Raw genomic sequence first — 16718 nt, forward strand, 5'->3', positions numbered from 1 at the left:
AACTTTAATAACTATAATTAATAATTGAATGGATAGGCTTAGGAACAACTGGAAGATAGCAGAAGGAGTGAAGTTGAAGAAAAGAGAGATGGTGAGGCAGAAGGAGAAAGATAGAATAGGGCAGGAAAACATTCAAGGAAATAAAACATCCCAAAATATATGAATGACTTTAACTTAGAGATGCAATGAGCTATGCAAACCCCATGCAAGGTAATACAAGAAAATTACAAATAGGTCCCTCATATACAAAATGTTTAAATCCAAAGATTAAAAAAAAAAAAACAAAGACAGCAAAGGAAGTCAGTCTTGAAAACAGAAAAAATTGGCATATTACACTCAGGGAAAGAAAATTACAAACGAAACATGAGTTCTTGACAAAAACAACAAAGTTAAACTAAATAGGACATATTTAAGGTATTAGAAACAAGAAACATCTGCTAACTCATAATTCTACATCTGTTGAAACAGCCTTTAAAAATAAAAGCAAGGGGTCTGGGTTGTGGCTCAGTGGTAGAGCACTTGCCTTACACGTGCGAGACCCTAGGATTCATCCTCAGCACCATATAAAAATAAATAAGTGAAATAAAAGTATTGTGTCCAACTACAACTAAAAAATAAATATTAAAAAAATACATAAAATCAAGGTACCCTTTTCTTGGGACACCTCCCTCTTCGGAAGCTCTGCTTTCTATTCCTCTAATAAGTCCTATTACCTTGCTCTTAAAGTAAATAAATAAAAATTTAAAAATAAATGCAAAGTAAAAACATTTTCAGATACCAAACAATTCCAAACAATTTCTTGTTTCTAATACCTTAAATATGTCCTATTTAGTCTAAATTTGTTATTTTGTCTTTTAATAAAGAGATAAAGACCTAAGAGAATTCATGGTCAAAGAACTTTCAGAAATGCTAATAGTCGGGCTAGTTGTGATTTAGCTCAGAGAGAGAGCATTTGCCCAGCGTGCATGAGGTCCTGGGTATGATTCCCTACACTGCAAAGAAAAGAAATGCTAACAATCTATCATGAGTGCATAAATAAGGAAAATGTAGTATATGGAATACTGCTCATCCATAAAAAAGAAATTGTCTTTTGTGACAACATGAACAAACCTGGAGGACATTATGGTAAGTGAAATAAGGCAGGCACAGGACGACAAAATAGCACTGTAGCATCTTCCAAGCTTTCCGATTCTGTCATCATGCTGGACTTTTGCTCTGACCTTTATGCCTCCCCTTTATTAAGACCTTTGTAACGATCCCCAGAAGAATGTCCCCATCTCAAGATCCTTAATCATACAGGCAAAGTCTCTCTTTCACAGAAGGTGACAGTTTCACAGATTTCAGAAACTAGGACAGGAACATCTTTGGAGGACCATTATTCTGGCTACTACTCTCTCTTAATTTTCACCCTTATTTAGCAAAAGGACAGACTCAAGTAAATTCCTCAGGAAAGGTAGCTGGAAGAAAAAATGCATAAGTCCTTGTATGCCTGAAAATGGCTTTATTCTTCTCTTCTATTTTAGAACTGGAGGAAGGTCTTTTTCCTTTGTGTTTCTAACATTGGTTTCATGATGGAAATTTTCATGCTAGTCTGATTATTGTTTCTTTGATAGTGATCTGTATTATTTCTCTAGAATTTTTTCAGTATCTACTTTTTATCCTCAGAGGTTTGAAATTTCATAATGATTTATTTAGATTTTCTCTGAAGCAAATCACTTCAAATTTATGGCATAAAATAAAAACATTTTATTATGATGATGGAACGTCTGGGCCACAGGTAGTGGAACATGCTAAACAGATAAAGTTAAACAACTGATTATCAGGGGACTACTGCAGTCACTTAGAGGTTTCATTCATGTCTTTTGGTCTCTGAACTGAGATGATTCCAGACTGAGCCTACCAGGGAGTGACAAGTGGAACTTTGTGTATGGCATGGGATTTTTATAGCATGACAGTCTGTTCTAAGAGACCATCCTGGGAGGAGCTTTGAAAGATGGTGGTCCATTTCTCTTCAGATAAGTCTTTTTTTTTTTTTAACACAACAACCTATTCCTCCTTTTGCTTAAGGGGAAAACATCTGCTATATTCTTTTCACTTGGTATTAGGGGTATGTGAGAAAATTGATTAATTGATTGAATATTTAATTAGCTCTCCTATTGGCATCTGATAGATCTGCCAGGGAGACTAGCTGCCTGATCTGTAGCAGTTCACTTTATGTGTATTTTACTCTTTCTCTTTTCTGCTTTTTCAGTCAGAACTCTTATAGTTGCTTTCTGTATTCCAGATATGCTGAAATCTCATGTGCTAAAAGTTCCTTCTGCATTTTGTTCAACTAAATTGATATGTTTTGGTTTTATTTGCCTGCTTCAGTATCATTTCAGTGAGAAAGGGGATAAATGTGTTCATTCTGCCATTTTTAAAAACAGAAGGCTCTGTTATTTATGTCTTTGATAATTGGTTACCCTCTCTCCTGGAATTAATGTCATACATGTATTAGACCTCCTTGATATGTCCTCTAAGCCTTGTCTCTGCACTCATTGGTTAGGTTAAGCCTTTAGTTCCTGGTCACGCAATCTGTCCATAGTGCTACTCACAGCATGACACTTAAATTTCCCTAAAATGAATAATCTTAAATAGAATGATACTAAGACCAATCTCTGACCTATCACTTCCATTTTATTTATTAGGAGTGAGTCACTAAGTCCAGAGGGGAAGGTGTGGTGATATCATGGAGGTTGGCTACACACAATCTTCCTCTTTACTCCAACACTGGGGAAAACAAGGAAAGATGAAAAAGGACCTGTGTAAAGAACAGACAGGCTGGGGTTGTGGGTCAGTGGTAGAGTACTTGCCTAGCATGTGTGAGGCCCTGGGTTTGATTCTCAGCACTACATATAAAAAAAAAAAATAAAGGTCCATTGACAACTAAAAAAATATTTTTAAAAAAAAGACAATAGAACAACTCCAGGCAGGGCTAGATTATACTGGGAGGCTGGGAAAAAACTGCAATGAGAATTATTTTAATAAATTCATTTGATTTTGAATGAACAGGAATAAATCATAAATACTGGACTGAGATGTTTTAATAACCTAAATCGATCAAAGAATTATGAAGTTATGGAAAAATGTCATTAAGGAAGTTAAAACCAATGGTTTTCCTTGAGGTTAGAACATGGTTGCTACTATTCCAGGTACCCAGATATCACATTATGTCACCCAAATAATAGGGAGATTTCCTCCCTATCTCTTCTCATTATAGAGAAGAACCTTTCCTAGAAGTCTGTTTGTAATTGGATCATCTGCCCATATCCTATTAGATAAGATTATTCATCCTGGGAGGCAGCCTCTGCGAGAAAAGAAGGAATGAGAGGTGAATGGCTACTAATCAGTTCCTAGAAGAAATGTTTAAAGCTTAATATATTGTGGAGTTTTCTATTTTTTTCATACAATACATTTGTATGTATGTATCTGTATGTGAGTGTGTGCATGTGCATGAACACTTATATACATAATATATTTAAGGTTATATTCTGGGCATACATGTTCATGGTTATCTTTTCTTAATTTTTTTTTAGTTGTAGGTAGACACAATATCTTTATTTCATTTTTCTGTGGTGCTAAGGTTTGAACCCAGTGCTTCACGTGTGCTAGGTGAGCACTCTACCACTGAGTCACAACCCCAGCCCCTCAGAGTTATCTTTTTAATAAATTTTTCCTCTATCATGAGTATCCCTCTTTATTACTATTTAATCTTATTTTCTATTTTTTCTCTTATTGATATCCTGTAAATGTATTCAAAGGAAAGATAGTGTATCTATTTTCCCATGCCTTCATTTTCAACTTTTGTACTATGGTTTTATTTTACGTGCATTTTAACATTTATGTATCTGTTTTCTTAGATAAAATGAATCAATTTACATTTAATATGACTAGAATTAAGCTTATTTTATCATCTGATTTTATTTTTGTTATTGTTTTTCTTTGCTTTTTTCACTTTTTTTGCCATATATACTTTATTAGATATCCTGACAAAAACTAACATTATCACTACCCAGTAACAACCCAATATCATCTCAACCTGATTTTGTTGTATATATATATTTTATAATCAACACACCAATTTTTAGCTCACCTTATTTCTTATATCCTATATTTTCCTTCTTTGTTTTAGCAAAGGCCTATTTTTTAAAATTAGTTCTTTTAGTGAATCCTGTGGGTAGTAAGTTCTCTTAGTATTGATATGTATGAAATTCTCTTCATTTTGCCTTCAAATTCATAATAGGTTAATGGTAATAAAATTCTAGGTTGGCAGCAATTTTCCTTTTTTAAATGTATTTAATATTCTATGAAAGACTCATTGTTGGTTTATTCATTCATTTGTACATCTATTCATATATATATATAGAGAGAGAGAGAGAGAGAGAGAGAGAGAAAGAGAGAGAGAGAGAGAGAGATGTGCCTTTATTTATTTTTATGTGGTACTGAAGAATGAACCCAGTGTCTCCTACATAGTAGGCTAGTGCTCTACCACAGCCCTAGCCCTGCATCTCTATTCCATTTTAATCCCTTCCTCATTCCCATTTCTGAGGCAATCATTTAATGTGTTTAATGTATACTTTATTATTTGTCTTTAGCTACTTTCTTGCTACAAAGGCAGAGGTGAACAGATCCAGCATATCTCATGGCTCACAAGCCAAAATTATTTCCTATCTGGTCTTTTATAGAAGTAGTTTTCAGACACCTAATCCAGGCCACAGTTCTCAAGCATAATCTAAAGAGTCAATATGTCTCTTTAACCTGTACTGTTTATATTGAGGAAAATGTCTATTTTTTTGTTCACATACACAAATACATATCATATACATCAAATTTTAATCACCTGACTAATCTTTCATCAACTGTCCATTAATTCAGGATTGATTTTGACTCTGAAAAATTAATGCATAGATTATAGACTGTTTTGTCTATAATATATTGCGGAGTTTTCACAGATGGAGATAAAATAAAGCCTACTGAAATTACCATATTAGGGACAACTGATAAAAAAACTATCAAGTCACAGACTGAGAATCTTCCCTTCTAACTGCCCTTAAGAATGGATGTTAGGAACTGGGATTGTGGCTCAGTGGTAGAGCTCTTGCCTAGCATGTGTGAGGCACTGGATTCGATTCTCAGCACCTCATATAAATAAATGAGCAAAATAAAGGTCCATCAATGTCTGAAAAAAAATTTTTTAAAAGAATGGATGTTATAAACTACCAGCTTTACTAATACATTAGACTTGCATCTAAAGTTATAATCGTGAGTCTGTTAAGTTAGGTGACTTTGATTATTCTTTATCCAAATTTGGTGTCATTACTGAGATATCAGAATGATTACAGACTAGTTAAAATTTACAAATACATGGAGACACCAGAATTGGTGAAGAACTAAAGTGGCTGAAATTTCCAGTATAGTCCCAGTCAGGAATTGAGTTCCTTCCATATATTAAATACCAGCTTTGCTCTAGGTTTTACTTGGCATTGTAGTAATAAACACCAATAAGATACTGATATGGGAAAAATCCAATTAAATGAAGACCTACATTTATCAAAAGTAGAATATGGCAATTACTTATCACTATTGAATTACAGTTCCCAAAATCCCATACTAAGCAGAAAAATTGTCCACAAAGAAGTTATCATCCTGAGTATTCTTATAAAAAGACTAAAGCTTAATAATTTTTCAAAAAGAATTCACAATTATATAACAGATACTTTTTCTAGAGGGGGCTTAAGATATTTAAAAGTTCTGGATTATTTTAGGACTACTAGTTACCAAAAGAATAATCATTATACTTGTAGAACTCATGTTTTATTTATTTATTTTTTCAGTGCTGGAGATCAAAACCCTTAGTTTTGGGTTTTTTTTTTTTTAAGATTTTTAGTTAGTTTAGTTGTAGATGGATACAATTCCTTTATTTATTTTAAAAAAATTTTTTTTTAGTCGTAGAAGGACACAATACCTTTATTTATTTATATGTGGTGTTGAGAATTGAACCTGGGACCTCACACATGCTAGGCAAGTATTCTACCATTGAGCCACAACCCCAGCCCAATACCTTTATTTTTATTTATTTATTTATTTATTTATTTATTTATTTATTTATTTATTTATTTAATGTGGTGCTGAGGATCAAACCTGGTGCTTCACATGTGCTAGGCAAGTACTCTACCCCTAAGCTACAACCCCAGCCCTCTTAACAGTTTTTAGAACATTTTCACATACTTTATTTCCTTTGATCCTTATAAATAGCCTCTGAGAGTAAGAAATGGCAAATTTTATTATTCTAGTTTTGTGGGTTTTGTTTGTTTGTTTTGTTTTTGGTACAGGGGATTGAACTCAGGAGCACTCAACCACTGAGCCACATCCCCAGGCCTATTTTGTATTTTATTTAGAGACAGGATATCACTGAGTTGCTTAATCCTTCGCTTTTGCTGCGGCTGGTTTTGAACTCATGATCCTCCTCCTCAGTCTCCCAAGCTACTGGATTACAGGCCTGCGTCACTGTGCCTTGCTTACTCCAGTTCTTGTAGAAGACAAGGCTTATGAAACAAGGGAACTTTCTCAAGGATATAGATAAAGAACTTCTTGATATTTTGCATACATCCAAGTCATTTGACCCTCTCCACATACACAAAGTAGTGTTCTTTTCTATTTTGAAGGTAGCAAACATGTGATTAAAATTTTCTCCTATCTTTTAGTTAACTACAATATCCTGTATAAGTTTCCAAATTTTCCGGTAATCTATTTCCAAAAATCTATAGGTTTCCAAGAACTAATTTGCTACATTTGTATAGAGTGGTGTAAAAAATATAAACAAGTCATTAACAAAATCCAGTGCTGGAGATAAAAACCCTTAGCTGAATTTCTGGTTACAATAAAGTTTTTATAGAAGTAGTCTGTAATTTTAGTAGTCAACACAATTTTAGTCTTTAAGGAAGAGGCTATATAAAAAAGACAAATTAGATATTATTTTTTTTCCAAAAATGATATAAGCAGATTGTTATTTACTTTTTAGACTTTGACAGATTGAGCAATTACTATAAAGAAATACTTAAATTTTGTGTGTGTGTGGTACTGGGGATTGAAACAGGAGAGCTTTACCTCTGAGCTATATCCCCAGTTCTGTTCTTTTTTTTTTTTTAATATTTTTTAGTTTTCAGTGGACACAATATCTTTATTTTTATGTGGTGCTGGGGATCAAACCCGGTGCCTCATGCTTGCTAGGCAAGCACTCTATCACTAGGCCACAACCCCAGCCCATCTGTTCTTTATTTTCAGGCAGGTTTTGTTAATGTTGCTGAAACTGGCCTCTAATTTATGATTTTCCTGCTTTAGCTTCTCAGGTAGCTGAGATTACAGGCCATGTGCTACTGTCTGACAAAGCTATAATCAATTTATTTATATACTTCAGTAAAATTTCAGAAAGAAAAAATAGCCTATGAGCAGCTTTTAAAATAGATTATTAGAAAATAAGATTTGAAAAATGTTAATGAAATCAATGAGACCATTCAAAATATAAACAATATATTAGGAAAGAAGAGGAAATAAACAAGGGAAGAAAATATTATTTTATCTCTTTGAAGGAATGACTGAAGTTGTACTTCAAATGTTCTTGATTCAACACTAAGTCTTTATCTTAAAATAATACTAAAGCTAGGGGCTGGGGTTGTGGCTCATCCACAGAGCACTTGCCTAACATGTGTGAGGCACTGGGTTTGATCCTCAGCACCATATAAAAATAAATAAAGGTATTGTGTCCAACTACAAAACTAAAAAAAAAATTTAAAAATAATACTAAAGCTAACCCTATATGAAACTTTAGCTTAACTGCAAATTTAAGGCCAGTACTTCTCCCAACCCTCTATGGCCAGTGTCCTCAGGTGCACAGCCTTGCATGTTATAAGGCTCAAATGAGCTAACATGCAAAATTGCTTTGGAAAACAAAGTTGAACACAAAACAGTTGGACCTCCATATCTGCCAGTTGCACTTCTGCAGATTCAACCACTCACAGGTGGAAAGTATTTGGGGAAAAAATTATATCCATACTGAACATGGACATACTTTTTTCTTTATCATCAGTCCCTAAACAATAAAGTTATACGTTCACAGCATTGTATTGTATTAGGTATTGTAAGTAATCTAGAGTTGGTTTAGAGTATGAAGGAGGATGTGCACAGGTTATATGCAAATACTTTGTCATTTTATATAAGTAGCTGGGATTACAGACATGTGCCACCATGCCCAGGTAAGATCCTAAAGGGTTTTTTGTTGTTGTTGTTGTTGTTTGTTTGTTTGTTTGTTTTCAGCAAGCTCTCCTTTATTCTGCAGTGAAGTCAATCAATCAGGCACTGAAGGGCTCATTTTCTGGATATGGAAATGGCCAGATCCCAAAGTTTTAAGAAAGAAAAAACAGTTTGCAAACAAAATACTGGGACTAAGTATAAGGGTAGATGTCTCAAAAGTAGCAAAACAAACTGTAAGACCAAAATCCAAACTGGAAGAGCACTAAAGGGAAGCTCAAGATTACAGCCAGACAGAGCAAGCAGTTCATAATCCAGAAGGAAGATGAATGACTCTGGAAAGGAAATCTCCAGAAGAAAAGCACAACTGAGTTTCACATACTCAAACTCACACAGCAGACTTGTTAGAGTAATTGGGGGAAAAAAATCAATGGTATATATTCCAAAATTAGGTAATAAAAGACAAAGCTATTACACCAACAAAAATGAAAGGAAAGAATGTTAGAGAGGAGGTGTGGGTACATGGGCCTTTTGAGTTGTCTCAGGAGTTGAAAGTCCATAATAATGAAAACACTTAACTTGATAAAAACTATAATTTAGGGGAGGAAAATGAGGAAGAATGTTGGTGAAGGACAGCTAAATCCTCACCTACCAAAAGAAAAGTAGGTAGATATGCCTAAAATTAATATATCGAAAGGTAACATATAGCTGGGTGCAGTGGCACACACCTGTAATCCCAGCAGCTTGGGAGGCTAAGGCAGGAGGATTGAGAGTTCAAAGCCAGCCTCAGCAACTCAGGGAGATCCTGTCTCTAAATAAAACACAAAGAAGGGCTGGGGTTGTGGCTAAGTGGTTAGTGCCCCTGAGTCAATCCCCAGTACAAAACAAAAAAACAAAAAACCACCACCAAAAACCCAATATATAAACATATGATTTAGAAGTATGGTGGGAAATAATCAGAGGAAACAGAGTGCTGAAGGTGCCACTGGAGATTAGAAGTAGGCAGAAGTGGGAGGACTGCTTCCCAACACTAAAATCCTTTAATCTTATTTGACTTTTAACAGTCACATGTACAACTTAAATGACAAATTATTTGGGGGGAAAAAAAAAAAACCGAGTGTTATCTTTAGTAATTAAAACAGAATGGTTGGTACTGGTACCAGAACAGACAGATCAGTAGAACAAATGAAAAAAAAATCCACAAAGAGACCAAAAAACACAAAAGAATTTATCATATGATTAACGTATTAATTTTTTATGGCGCTGTATCAAATTATCATACAGTTCATGACTTAAAACAGCACAACTTTATTCCCTCCCAATTCTGAAGACCAGAAGCCTGAAACCAAACTACTCTTAAGCTGTGCTGCCTTAGCGGCTCTGCTGGAAGATACTCCTTGCTTCTTCCAGCTTCTTGTGGTAGCTTTTGACAACATCTCTGCCTCTGGCTTCATATTGCCTTCTCTGTGTGTTTTTAAATCTTCCTCTGTCTTTGTGATAGTGTTTAGAGGAATCTGGTTTTTTTTTTTTTTTTTTTTTTTTGGTGGTGTTGGGGATTGAACCCAGGAACTTATGCATGCAAGGCAAGCATTGTACCCACTGAGCTACATCCCCATGTGATAGTGTTTAGGACCTTCCCAGATAATTAAGGATAACCTCATTTCAACATCCTTAATTAAATCTTATCTGCAAAAACTTGACCTTGTTGGGGCTGGGGTTGTGGCTCAGCGGTACAGCGTTCCCCTAGCATGTGCGAGGTCCTGGGTTCAACCCACAGTACCACATATAAATAAATAAAATAAAGCTATCATGTCCAACTGCAACTAAAAAATATATATTAAAAAAAAACCTTGACCTTGTGAGCTAATATTCCCATATTCCAGGGATTAGATTTATTATCTTTGGGGGTCACCATTCAGTCCACTGCAGTTAAAATGGCATTTCAAATCTGTATAATAGGGATATGTTATCCAATGAGTGGTGTTAGAACAATTTGCTATCTGTTTGAGAAAAAAATTTTCAATACTTAAGACACCATAAGAATGATTAAAAATTTAAATGCAGGGCTGAGGTGTGGCTCAGTTCCAGAGTGCTTGACTAGCAAGTGTGATGCACTGGGTTCGATTCTCAGCACCACATTAAAAATAAATAAATAAACAAAATAAAGGTATTGTGTCCATCTACAACTAATTTTTTTTTTAAATTTAAACGCTAAAATAATACTTAAAATGACACCATGAAAAAGTGTAGGTAAATGTTAAATTTGGGATCAGAAGTCTTTTCAGCATGATAACAAACACGATAATCATGTAGAAAAAGACTTTAGATATCATAGAAGTTTTAAACTTATATATTTAAAATGCATAAGTAAAATCTGAAAACAATCTAACTGGGTATCATAACATGTAAAGAGGAAAGGGTTAGTATTTCTTAAATAAGTATTTTAACTCAGAATTAACCACTGAAAAATAAGGACAAAAGAACAGGTAATTCACAAAAGAACTTCAAAAATTCAATGAATATACAAAAATGTTACTTAATCCCTTTTATAACTAAAGAAGTATAAATGAAAGAATAAATGTCTGTCAGATAAGCAATGATTAAAAAGTTTAAGAGCTTCTGGGAAAGATGACAGAATAAATGTATATTCGCCTCTTTTCCCTTAATTAAATACAAATAAATAAATTTTCCCAAAATTAAATGCTAATGCCAGACACAATGAAATTCACATCAAATTTAAAGAGAACATCCAAATCTGACACAGAGCTCCTTTAATTTCAAGCAGATTCAGTTGGGCAACTTGAGAAAGTACTGAAGAACCACACCAATAAGTACTCAGTAACTTGAAAAGACAAGTCCTTGAAGGTGCAACAGCCAGAATTAGAGAAAACAGAAACATTCTACTGGGTGCCTATCTCCCTATCACCCGATAGCAAAAAGACTACTTAAAAAGGGATCCTGATGTTTAACATGGGGAATACGTCTTTTCAACTCTTCTGGTTTCCATGAGGAAGGTCTTTCCATGCCTCTTGCCCCTTCTCCCACTGTGAGAAACCTGACTAATGAGTTTACCACTGGTCTACATACCACAGCAGGGTAGAACTTCTATATTTTTTGGCTGGTCAGAGCTAGATTATCAAAAGTCTTAAAATTGGAAAATATAGACCCATTTTTAAACCTGTCACTCATCACTTGTAACCTACAAAAGGCAAAAGTCTCAGAGTATTTCTTCTAAAGATTTAAATTTTCATTTCAGATGGTATTTCAAACTCCGAACTGGGGGACAGAAGGATTATAAGCCCACTGATGCCATCTGTGTTAGTTTTGCATCTCTGGAACCATAATAGCTCACATAAACAACCTGAAGGAGGAAAAGTTTATTTTGGCTCATGTTTTCAGAGGTTTCAGTCCATGGTTAGTCTCTCCATTGCTCTAGGTCTGAGGTGAGGCAAAGCATCATAGTGGAAGGGCATGTCAGAGGGAAGCTGCTCAGCTCATGGAAGCTACAAGGCTAAGGCTGAGCAGCGTTGTGGGGGTGGGGCAGGAACCCTGGGTGCTGGGGAAAGATAAACCCTTCCAGGACACATCCCCAGTGACCTACTTCATCCAACTGTGTCCCACTTTCCAGTAGCCCATTCAGTCATCAATGGATTTAATTCACTGATGAAGTCAGGACCCTCACCATCCAATTATTTCATGAAAGTCCTATCTCTGAATACATGAGACTTTGGGAAACATTCCACATCTAAACTCTAACATCATAAATGTCCTCCAACAGATCTCTCAATACGAAAGCTAATATTTTAATCTCTATCTGCCTAACTCCTTTGGTTCTCAGGATGGGGCCGGACAAGTTGTGTTGTGTATTGGACTCCCTAAAACCCCCAGTGGCCAGGATAATTTTTGTTTTTCCTATCTGGAGACAATGGGGGACTAAGAGGAAAACAGAAAGCTGGTAGTCAACCTTGCACAGCAGACTAAAGTAAGCTAATCACAGATCTACCTGCCTTACCTGACTATGTAATCAATGATTAACCCATGCTGTGCAAAAGAGCCGAGAGACCGCATGTGAGGACCTTGGCACCAAGCAGTCAATTACTGAATGGAAATAAGTATCCAGTCTCCTCAGACTCCAAGGCAGTTATTGAAATTACCAGGTAAGCAAGGAGGGGTTTAAGATAACTACTTATACCATTCTTGGGGGGAAAGGCAGGCCAGAATAGAATTGGTCCATTCAACAAGAAACACCATGAAAAAGTAGCAATGTAAGAAAAAGGAGGTCCTACCATAACATGAAAAAGAGAAGATACATACTCATGAAAATTGTTCCATGAAATAGAAGGATAAAGAATGGTTCTGCATGCAGATAAATAAAATATAACTCTATACAATAGATAAAAGACAACTGAAAGAAGCAAGAGATAAGAGACAAAACATACTACTGAATTTAAAACAACTACATGCAGAACAGATATTTCATAAGACCAATTTAACATGGAGAATGGGTCTGGGGAAATAATTAAAAAGTGAAGATTACAGGAAAAAGGGGTTACATTTGAACAAGCTGGTTAGATAAAACAAGGATGACAAATTTGAAAGGTAAAAAACTGAGATCTAATGTAAGTAATACTCCTGGATTAAGACGGATATTTGGAATAGCAAAATATGCAAAGGTATAGAGCTGAAAATTAGAAGGGCTCATTATGTTAAAAAAAAGTCTTCCTTGATTGAGATATATCATGGAATGTTGCTAAATTTTAAGAGAAAAGAAAGAATGCTCTTAATATCTGAGCAGAAACAGGACCATCAGAAAATTAAGTAATTTATGCTGGCATCAGACATTGCCTCAGTTATATTAGGTAGTAAAAGTGAAGGGCTGGGATGTACTCAGTGATAAAGAGACAGTGATAGTGATGGCCTGGGTTCCTCCCCAGCACTACAGAAAAGACAGTGTTATGTATAGTGCTGAGGGAAAAAGAATATGACATGGAATTTACCAATCATGTGGAATACAATTTTAATGGGTATATAACATTATCTTGTGTGGACTGCATAATTTATTTAACTGACTTATCAATGGATATTTAGATTGTTTTCAGACTTGATAGTATTTCAAACCAGGCTACAATGAATAAATATGTATTTGTATTATTTAAAATACTTATATTAGATAAACTTCTGAAAGCATAGAAACGGAAACACATGGTATGTGCATTTAAAAATATCTTCATTTTGCTGTGTTGTCCTGCACAGATATTTTTCCATTCAGCATTATTTTTCCAACAGCATATGCTCACTTAGTGTCTCTGTGTCACATATTGGTGATTCTTGCAGTATTTCAAACTTTTTCACTATTATTATATCTGTTATGATGATCTGTGACCAGTGATCTTTGGTGTTATTATTGGTTTTAGGGTGCCAGAAATAGCCATATCCATATAAAACAGTCAACTGTTGTGTTTTTTGACTGCCTCACCAGTAACCCCTACCTCTACCCCATGGTCTCACTCTCTTTCCTCAGGCTTCCCTATTCCCTGAGACAGAATAATATTGAAATTAAGCCAAACAGTAAACCTACAGTAGCTCTAGGAGTCAAGTGAAAGGAAGGGTCAGAGGTCTCCCACTTTAGATAAAATGCTAGAAATGATGAACTTAGTGCAGAAGGAAGGTTGGAAGCCAAGATAGACTGAAAGCTAGACCTCCAGTAGCCTAGCTGTGAATGCAAAAGAAAAGTTACTGAAAAACATTAAAAGTGCTACTCTAGTGAACACACAAATGATAAGAAGCAAAATAGCTTATTGCTGAAATTGAGAAAGTCTTAATGGTCCTAGATAGAAGATCAGACTAGCCACAACACTTCCTTAGCCAAAACTTAACCCAGAGAAAAGCCCTCACTCTCTTCAATTCTATGAAGGTGGAGAGAGGTGAGGAAGCTGCAGGGGAGAATTTTGAAGCTAGCAGAAGTTGGTTCCTGAGGTTTAAGGAAAGACTCCGTCTCCATAACATAAGGTACAAGGTGAAGCAGCAAGTGCTGATGCAGAACTGCAGCAAGTTACCCAGAAGACAACTGATATAGGGGCTAAACTCAACAACAGATTTTCAATGTAGCTGAAACAGCCATCTATTGGAAGAAGGCACCTAGGACTTTCTATTAGATAGAAAGGAGTCAATGCCTGGCTTCAAAACTTCAAAGGACAGTCTGACTTTCTTGGGGTGGGGTGGGGGGGATGAGGGTGGAGGTAATGCAGCTGATGACTTGAAGTTGATGCCAGTGCTTTTTTACCCCTCAGAAAATGCTAGGGCCCTTAAGTATCATACTAAATTTACTTTGCCTGTGCTCTATAAATGGAAAATTAAGCCTGGGTGACAGCACATTGGTTTATAACACAGGTCTTTGGTTGGATCCCCAGCAAAATAATAAATAAAAATTAGAAAAATACTAGAAAGAACTATCACAAAATGGTAAGAGTGGCTAATGATGGCTGTTGTAAATATAGAGTTACTTGAAGCTTTTTCTATCACAAATAAATTAGAAAAAAATTAAATTCTAGCATTATATGCAAATAAGTCAATAATGGCAAAATAAGATATATAGAAGATGACTGAATTTAAGAAGTCTGAAAAGTTTTATTTCAGGAAAGAAGACAAGACTTAAGGGATGAATGAAAAACAGACAAATTTAATAAGAGATTAAGGATATTATTAAATGACAAAGCCTGATTCATCTGAGGAAACTTTTCTAGTTCCAGACATATTCGAAAGTCTTTCACACATCCCATCTGTTGTTAAAGAACATTTAAAAAAATTAAAATTTTAAAGGAGGTATAGTGAGTACTGAAACAGGTAAAGTATAAAAGAAAAAATTTAAATTGTAGAATATACCACACAATAAAACCTCAACGTATCTGTATAGAAAAAAAATAGTACATTATCTATTTATATGTAATATTTAATATTTTGATATATGGTTCCAGTTCATCACTGGTATAAATTTTGTTGTATTGTTTTATGATAAACATTTATAATAAAAATAAGGCTTCCTACTTTTTCCACCAGTCTCATGTTTGCAGTTTTTGCCCTTTAGACTAGCTGATCTCTGAGCACCCTCCTAATTCTAAAATCATAATGAGGAGTTGCCTGGAAATTATAATTAATAGTAATTAGAAGAGTGCCTTCACATAGCTGTCTCAATGGCAAGATGTGTAATCATTCTGCATTATTAAATCAACATAAAGAGCTCAAAGAATATGTTAGGCACAAATAACAAAAAAACTATTTTAAAGCGTGGTCATATAAAAAATACATGACATTAAATGTTTATTTAGCTGATAAGTGTATACTTAACTCCTACTAAAGAATGAGGAACCTGTGGCTACCCCATAAATATTGATGGGATGATGATTAAAGCAATATCGCCTTACACAGTACATTGTCCAATCAAATAAATCAATACATAATACTTAGAAAAAAGAACCCAAACCACGGAGAAACGTTATCTTCCCAATAGCTATTTTAGTGACCCATAGTTTATAACAGCTTTTATGCTTTGTGCACTAAGATCATCTATTACATGGAAAATAATCCCACCCCCTCTACTGGCAAACGCACAGCATCGCTGGTTAGTCGCGAGCGGGATCTCCCGCCCCCACCCCTTTTCTCCATCTTTCTTAGAGCATCAGGTATCCGACCACTGACATCATGGCCCAGGATACCCAACACAGGAGCTGGATCCGCGCGGTGGGGATGGGTTCTCCTTATGGGACCAGAGGATTAATGCGCGGACCCCTCCGAAGCAGGTGCATTCCGCAGTTCACTCCAAACCGCACATTTGCTTATGTTTTGTTTTACCAATAGATCGCCAATTACTTTCTAAGGAAGACATTCCCATAATAAAATAATAATAAAATAAAATAAAACAACATAAATGTTTTGAACAACTAATAATACAAATTTTAAAAAATAAAATAAAACAACAAACAAGGCCAGCAGTAAAGCACCTGAAGGCTGTGAGCATCTGCCTCTAAAGAAGCGCTCTCCACCTTCGGGAGAAACCACCCAACCAAGCCTTAGGCCGCCGTGCTCCTTCTCCACGGGCGAGCGTGGGCAGGCGCCCCGTCCGCCCGAGGGGACCCCGCCCCGCCCTGGGCCACTCGGTGCGGTGCTGCCCCGAGTCGGCCCGGAAGAGCGCGGGTCCGGGCTTCGCCCAGGGGTAAGGCCGCAGGGCCCGGCCCTCGAGGAACCGAGGCGGCCAGCGAGGCCCCGGGGACCGCGTGCGGGTGGCGCCCCTGCCTCCTGGCATCGCCATGGGAACCAGGATTTGGCCTCCGGGCCGGACCGCAACCCCAGAGGGAGGCGACGGGAGGGAGGCCGCAGACGCTCACCGCGACGCCGGAATCGCGCTGCGCTGGTCCTCCGCCGCCTCGGGTCGCGCT

General features: G+C 36.2%; 1 protein-coding gene across 1 annotated transcript in view; it reads right to left on the reverse strand.

The window, feature by feature from the left end:
- Ica1l (islet cell autoantigen 1 like) overlaps nucleotides 1-16718 on the reverse strand; it is a 61954-nt gene extending 45236 nt beyond the window's left edge. Inside the window, exon 1 of the mRNA XM_026405350.1 lies at nucleotides 16668-16718. The gene's annotated coding sequence lies outside the window, so the exon portion shown is untranslated. The remainder of the gene's footprint in view (nucleotides 1-16667) is intronic.

This window comes from Urocitellus parryii, chromosome 1 (assembly GCF_045843805.1).
Source record: "Urocitellus parryii isolate mUroPar1 chromosome 1, mUroPar1.hap1, whole genome shotgun sequence".
In the NCBI taxonomy this organism is placed as follows: Eukaryota; Metazoa; Chordata; class Mammalia; order Rodentia; family Sciuridae; genus Urocitellus; species Urocitellus parryii.